The sequence below is a fragment of the Pinus tabuliformis genome, chromosome Q (genome assembly GCF_031772625.1).
Source record: "Pinus tabuliformis cultivar Carrire ecotype Pingquan chromosome Q, CPIR1, whole genome shotgun sequence".
NCBI classification, from domain to species: domain Eukaryota; kingdom Viridiplantae; phylum Streptophyta; class Pinopsida; order Pinales; family Pinaceae; genus Pinus; species Pinus tabuliformis.
Genome location: NC_142296.1, coordinates 272,020,428 through 272,026,146, shown reverse-complemented (window position 1 = coordinate 272,026,146; position 5,719 = coordinate 272,020,428). Strand labels below are relative to the sequence as shown.

Genomic DNA, 5,719 nt, shown 5'->3' with positions numbered 1-5,719 from the left:
ACGTCAACGAAACGGATAATCCTATGAGTTCCCATTGCAAAGTTTACTTTGTTAACGAATAACATTCACTAATGCACCATCAATCCATAGGAATGGAAACAAATATATGAAAAATGTGGTGATCAAATAACGTTAAAAATGGTTTTCACAAGAATATCGTGCCCCCGATGCCTTTGGTCCGTTGAATACCAATGGGCACCAAACAACAGGTAGTTTCACGAAAGCTTTGGTGAGATTCATACATTATAGAAAACTGCATCAATGTCCACAAATATTTTCAAGTAGTATCAACCCATTTGTATCTACGAAGCACTTTTGCAAATGAGAATCTTAGAGTTTTCCACTATAGATGCTTATGGTCTACCTCTTCCGAATTTTGGCGCTCATTCTGTTTGATCACATGCAATTTCTGGTTGGTCATGCATAACATTGGATCATTTCATTCTTCTCATAAATCAAGGTCAGAATTTCAGGACAGTTTCCCATGACGAAACATTGCAGTGCAGTGGACCAAAATGCTTTGTCCTTATCAGAAAAATGAAAAATATAGGTAACATAATTTTCAATTTTGAATAAAATTTGATCATGAGTAAACAAGTAAAAGGAATCAAAGGTGAAGATTTTTAATTCCAAAAATATAGAACTAGTTAGGAGTAGCATTAAATATCGTCGAATTATTAGCAGTTACAGAATAATATTTGTTCCCAAATATTACATATCTTATCAAATTGAAATTCAACACACAAAAGAGTGACTTTACCAATCTCAGCAAAACATTCATGGCCAACAAAGTTACAAATTTGTTCCATACAAAAAAGGTCAACAAACTGAGTATTTATTTGATAGTGCTAAAAACAAATGCTCTGTTAGGACAAAATCAGCAAACCGAGTGTTTCTTCGACAATGTTGAAAACAAATGATCTGTTAGGACAAGTTGCTGCATGAATTCTTTGATCTCAATTAAATGGACAAGTTATTATATTTGAAAACCTAACAACAATAATGCAGAAGGCTGAAAAGATGGGGTTAAATTATAGCATCTCCATGGAAGACTCATTGATGATGTGGTCTCTGACATTTAAGGTTGGATACATGGAGAGGGAAGGAATGTATCTGGGTCCTGTCACGAATGACCTGAAAATCAAGGATATGGAAATTGCAACTACAAGGGTCTTTGCATCATATGATCTTATATGAGCCTAGGAAGCCAACTCAATCTCTCACTGTGACTCTTCTACTCAACAATCTCTGCCCATTTCTATGTTTCCTTTTCTATTGGGGCATTATCTTCCCCTCCATCCCCTTCATCGTCGTTGCTCAAACTATAAGAATATAGGAAGTTATCCCCTCTTCCGGATGTGGCAACAACCAAACTGTAAAATAATTCACTGCAAGGAACCCATTTCAAGCCCCGGAAAAAAGTTATCATGGTGGATGACTTAAGCTTGAAAATGGAAGCTCCCCCATCGATGAAAACCCCATAGATCTAGTCAAGGTCAGTGACGATGTTGGGGTTTTGATGAATGAATTTAGAGATACCGGAGGAGGTCTCTAAGAGCACAACAAGTCCAGAATAAGTATTTTCCCCAATGAAGTGTGCCCATCTCCAATATCCTACACACCCTTCTATGGTATTATGCTTCTTCCATAAGGAAGAATACTCAAGCTTGTGCTCCCTCAATGCGGCCATGACCTTCTTCACCCATAAAACGGGACATGGATTATTCTTCTCATATTGGGTGGCACAGTCTCGTCCTTCTTCACCCATGAACCCTGACAAGGACTGTTATTTTCATATGAGGGCAGCATGGTTCTTCACCCATAAACCCACAAGGCGATGATGAAAACATCTATCCAATGCCCTGTGAGACTTTGCAAGGTCCAAAAATAGAAGAAACAAACAAGACATGGAAAAAGATATATGACCTATGCTCAGCAGGTTATCAATAACTCTTCCTTCCAACTAACTTCACCTACAATGATCAAACAATTTAACATCCTTTAATCGTCTAACATATAATCCAAAGGTACATAGTGACAACAAGTGGGTAGAAGGAACGTTCTTTTCAAATGGGAACACATTACCGTGTAATTATAAAATTTAGAATATGATTTAAAAGTTATAAAAAAAAATTGTATATATATATTTACAAAGAGGGTGTTCCCTTTTGGAACTCCTCCTCAGCCACTTTTCTCTACACTTCTATTTTCCACGGTCCATTTGTGAAAACAATTTTCATTACATCCACCATCTGTTTATAAAAACAACTCCCATTATAGTGAAGCGAAGGAGGCATGCAACACACTGCGCATGACAGTAGGGACATTAATGTGTTTTTCAGATGATTTCTGAGGATTCCTACCACATGCCCCAAACTCTTATCTGCATTGATGCTCTTTGCAACCAACATAAAGCCTTAATGAAATACATGTTCCCCCACTCCATGGATTCTTGGGTATCACACCATGAAGGGCCTCTTCTAGTCCCTAGATCTTGTCTGGCTCCCCATATGGACGAAGATGGATACAATTATTCCAGGCCCCTCCCTCACGATAACCGATGCTCTAGGAGCACTGTCCAAATAAACATTAGATTTTCACAAGATTCTCGTGATAATCATTTGTGAATTTAGGCTATGATATTGGTAATGGGTATATATTTTTTTAATTATATTTTTTTGTTTGCAAATCGAGAAATTTATTATATTCTAGATTTTATGATTTTATATTGTAATTAGGTTTTTGAATTAATTTAGATAGTCAAAAATAATGATTTGACTAATAAAAATATAGAATTTTAAATGGTAAAAAATATGAATTGACAAATAAAAATATGTAATACCACATTTAGATTTGATTAAATATTTACAGAAAAATGATTTTGTTTCATCACCAGGGATATTTCATCATCATTGTTGGTGACCACCAACTTCTCTACTTCTTTTCCAAGAAAGGAGGTCGCACATGTTTGAATCAATTATGTGGTCATCCAGGACCCTAATGTTTTCTCCAACACTTTCATCGTGATTCATGGAATTACTCGTCCTTTCACTCAACTATATGCTTCTACTAATTCTACATTATCCTTTGCCTCTCTCCCACAACTCTAGCTACACACTCAATCCATGCTATCTTGGTAATCTAGTCACCATATACATTACTTTACAATTTTGCTGAAATTTCTTTCAGATCATATTTCTTTTAGTTTACAATTTGGATAATTTTGATCAAGTGTTTGACATTATTTACAAAGTTTTTTCAATATCATTGATTCCAATGTAGCGATGTGCCATTTTCTCTTTTAAGTACCTTAAATTATTATACAGATTTATGGGGTTTCCAAATCTATATACATATCTTTCTATTTTTTTCTTCCATTGTCAAGTTATTTTCTATAAAGATTCTAAAAAAATAAAAGTGGTTTTGTGGAGTGGTAGTCTAATTGTTATGAGTTTTGGATGAAGTCTTCATGGAATTTATACAATTTTACAAGTTTTTTTCACGTTAAATGTATATATATATATATATATATATATATATATATATATATATATATATATATATATATATATATATATATATATATATATATATATATATATATATATATATATATATATAGATATAATATAAAAAATCTATTTTAATAATAAAAATATTTCACTTAACTTAAAAAAATGTAAAAGGTGGAATAATTAGATAAAATTTAGATAGTGTTAAAATGTATTTTACTTTCTAAATGTATTGTTTTTATTTATTTACTCTTACCCTCAATGGAATGTGGACTTAATAAAAACTTATATTTATAATGTGGACTTCATAACTATTTATAATTAAAATGTATACATAATAAAAATATATATATTTAATAATAATCATCATCATCATCATCATAACGGGGATTTTTTTTGTATATATTTAAAAACAATTTTTAAATAATATGAACATAGATTTTGGATTTACCAAGCATTCACAGGGATCGAATTTTTCAATATGCAAACTTATTTCTGAGTGAGAAAATGTTTGCACCTCAATCGATTTGATTCCTCTCAACTCTTGGTAGATCTGAAGTTAGACTGATCTATGTTGGTATTGGGCAACACACACTCTCTTTAGACACGCATATAATATTTTTTTATTAATAATTTTTTGTGCATATATTTAATTAATTTTATTATTAATATGTTTTTTAACTGATATATATCAAATTCGGATTAATCATTGTTTCTGTTATACCTTGAATTAGAAAGAATCTATTAAAGTGAGAAATACATTGCCTTTGATACGATCATGATTTCCATTACACCAAAACCCGCGGGTGTTAGTAAATGGACACATCGCTAGAGTTAATGGATCCTTGAGAGGTAGTCAATCACTTGTCACAAAACACACGGGGGGTGTTTCCAAGCCCAACAATCTCCCCCAAATACGAGTTGGGGGTGTTTCAAGCTTGATTCCTTTGGATCTAATACCAATGGTTGGGATCATGATTATCGTTAGACAAAAACCTGCATGATTTAGTAAATAGACACATCACCGAAGTTAATGGATGCTCAATATGCGGTCAAGACCATGTCACAAAACACATGGGGATCACTGCCAAGTCCAACAAACTTATTTCTTGAATCCTAGAAGTGACTAACCAAACTTTCATCATTATCATGTACACTTTCTTGCTTTGCCTTCCCCTCTTCAGTGGGGTTGTTGTGTATGGAGGTGTGTGCATGAAATAATAGTTGAATATATCTATCTTGTGTTGTTTTCGAATAATTATACGACTACAAATGTTTCCTTCTACCCCCCTCAACAACCTATGAAATGGTCAAATATAAAATAATAGAGGATCAATTTTTATTTATTTTATTTTAAAATTGTAAGCATAAAATATTTGAACATTTGATATTGTCTCTTGAACATCTTTGAAATCTTAAATAACTTCAATTTTTCATTTGAATTTCCATTCCTTTACTGATCAAGGTAAAATTGAAATGAATATCCTTACAAAATTAGTTTTAGAGGGTGAAACTCTTTAATTTCATTCACAAGCTCACTATATATGTATGTTCCTTTTAGGTAATGTGTTTTAGTAACTTATTGTTGTTGAAAAAATATTATTCTACAAAGTCTAGGGAGATGTCAAATTCCTTAAATTTCTGGAAAACTATTCATAGTTGATCATTACACTTATATATTTTCTTTAAAAACATAGTCACATAAACCAAGTAGACAATGATGATCTTATCTACCAAAGTTCCAAATGCATAATCTATGGCCCTCTAAAACTTAAAATTTGTCTTCAATGCTAATTAACTAAAGGGACACATTGATGTAAGTTTATGCTAATAATTAACTAAAAGGAAACCTTGATATAAGTCTATGTTGATCCAAATGGATCCTTGAAATTTTCAAATGGATAAGTGATAAATTCTATATTTTTCTTCTTGGCCCTTGTTTTTCATTTTTCGATGTACACATGATTGTGGGGCAAGGTAAGTGGTTTGTAGATTGATTAGGTGGATAGTGATGTGGTAGAAGGGTAATGCATTACTTCCAAAATAGGGAAATCCTTTTACAATCCAATAGTACTAAAGGTTAATCCTTAGTACGAGGGGCTCATTGCGAGTTATCCCATTCTCCATAATAGGGAAGGCCCCTCAAAATTCCCAGTGACACTTGATCACTCACTTTAGTATGGGTTTTTTGGGGAGCTACCCTAATT

The 5,719-nt window shown here is 32.7% G+C and overlaps 1 pseudogene; it reads right to left on the bottom strand.

Annotated features, from left to right (window-relative positions):
* Positions 1 to 1,031: 1,031 nt before the first annotated feature.
* Positions 1,032 to 1,768, bottom strand: LOC149219254 (putative thylakoidal processing peptidase 2, chloroplastic; annotated as a pseudogene).
* Positions 1,769 to 5,719: the final 3,951 nt, after the last annotated feature.